A 2,639-nucleotide genomic window follows, 5' to 3' on the forward strand; every position below is an offset into this window, starting at 1 on the left:
TAGCTCGCTAGATTCGCTCGCTCGCATTTTTACATATACTGTAATTCATTACTCTATATCCCAACAAATCTATTACGATATAGCCATCGAAAATGATACGTAAATGATTATATACCACCGTATACATAGCCCTTGGTGGGGGGGGGGGGTGCCTCCCAAATTATGAATTTTCAGATCAATATATTGCTATCACCCCCCCCCCCCTGCTCGGACCGGATTTATGCCAGTGCCGAAAAAGTAGTACTTCCAGGCAGCCGCGCCGGAAACCTTCAACTAGGAGGGATGGGGGGGGGGCTGGAGCAAAACACAAGTAGGAACCACGTTTTAATACCAAAGAACGAACACAACCCCACCCCTAGTTGACTGAATGCAAAATACATCTATCAAACAAACATGTTTTCTGTTCTTCATCCACCGCAATTCTTGTTTAATGGGAAAGTTCACCCTGAATAAAAGTTGATTGTAAAAATACCACAAAAAATATTGGTGAAAGTTGGAAGAAAATCCATCAAAGATAAAGAAAGTTAATAATTGTTTTTTTATTTGTCATGTTTGTGGTGGCATAAAGAAGAAACTGCCCCACGTTATGTGATATAAAATGCATGAATTTCAACATGGAGGTAAAAAGGATGGAATGATGACAAACTGCAAATTAATTCGTGTAGCTTCCAAATTACTAAAAGAACCACAAATAAATAAACAGGTGCATTGTATTCTTTTGTGGCGACCTGTGATGCCGCCAGTGTTATGAAAACAAGTTAAGTACAAAACGTAGATATTAATCACATGACGAAATATATCTCAAAGACTTATCATGTCGTGAACATTGGGCAAAAAATTGTATTATAACAGTCTGAAAATGTGAAAATCCTCAGACTGTGACAATCTTTAAATCAACATTTTATAAATATATATTTTATAAACCTTTTATAAATTTGGCCAGGGTGAACTTCCCCTTTGAAAAACTAGACTGCTGCATATAGTAATAACCGTCTTTTGTCTGGAGATTAATTAGGAGCCCCCCCCAAAAAAAAAAAAAATATATATATATATATATATATATATATATAATCTGACATTTCAGTCACTGTCTTCTGCGGAACAACTGATCTCAGCAGCCAATCAAAAATCGATCATGTTTAAGCGTAGAAGCTTTATTTTGTGTACAAAGGATGAATGATTAAACAAGCTCGATTTTGATTGGCTGCTGAGCCCTGTCACCAAGGTAGTAACCAAGGCAAAGTTAAGGTTTGCTCAAATTATCGGGATCTAAAATTGAATAAAGGGAGGTATAGTTATTTTCCTTTTTTTTTTTTTTTTACTTCCGATGACATTCAAAAGGGCAGCAGTGTCGCCAACTTATTGCATTGAGAACAGTCAATTTTGGTGTCTTGTTTCAGAAATATTTATCAATATCAGAGAGTCATGAGCAATATGACCCACATTTAAAAGTCACAAAGAAGAATACACGAGATTAATTTTTCTATGAATGCATCGACAGAGTCGGCTATATTTTAATCCACTCAAAGCCAATATAAACATTTGAAACCGTTGATACAAACATTTCAGCGAAAATAAAACAGACAGCACAAATTTAGTTAGTTTCTGATTCATAAATACAATAGAATATACATGACATGTATCGTCGCACACAATCTAATCATGCATAATTATATGTTCGAGTACTGAAAAAATGAAATAATGACAGCGGTGATACGTCATGACAAATAAAATGTCACAGATATATAACTCTATAATATCCCTATCATTGAAATAATGAAGTCGTCTTACCCCCCCCCCCTTCCAATCTGACACCTCCCCTGGTGGGGGTAAGGTCAAGTAGAGGTATGTGAAATATTTTTTAAAAGGATGGGCCATGAAGTTGCGTCAGAGTTAATGATTGCACAAAATGAAAAAATAAAAACATGATCGAATGAAAATAAATATTCTATAAAGCAAAATGGGTGGAGTCTGCACCCCCCCCCCCTCCTCAGGGGATTGGTTGGCAAGCTTTCACCAAACATCAACGACCAGGGTATATCATTATAGTTTTATAAACAAACATCGAAAGTTATATCAATGAGAAATGTATATGATATACTAGATTATGAATTGAAAGCGGTGATAAACGGAATTTTAAATAATTACAATTTCATTATTTTGTTTAATTGAATTATAAATAATTTAGGTGTGTAGGTATAAAGATTATCAGTAAACGTAGATCTTCTGACGTCTAGTGACCGTGTGAAGTAAAGCACTACATTCTGTATCGGCTTCATTTTCATCACAGCGCCCCCTATGTACAATCTTTAACAGTAGGAATCGTTATGAATGCGTGGCTTTGAACATGAGGATACATCAGTTTGCCATTTGAGGTGTCCAAAGTGTGATATTGCCATAGCACTGTTGAATTTGTGCATTTTAACAATGCAGATTACATCTTAACAAAGCCCACAAATCATTCTATGTGGACTCAATGTGAACAAACCGTATCCCATTGTGTTCTTTCCAGAGAAGAACATAGGTCCGTTTTAGAATTGTAAATAAAAGAATGACATATTATCAATTACTATTACAAGTATATTATTAGGCAAATAAATTGAATGATTTTGGTAGCTTTAAACTGTTATTGCAAAATT

The sequence above is a fragment of the Lytechinus pictus genome, chromosome 12 (genome assembly GCF_037042905.1).
Source record: "Lytechinus pictus isolate F3 Inbred chromosome 12, Lp3.0, whole genome shotgun sequence".
In the NCBI taxonomy this organism is placed as follows: Eukaryota; Metazoa; Echinodermata; class Echinoidea; order Temnopleuroida; family Toxopneustidae; genus Lytechinus; species Lytechinus pictus.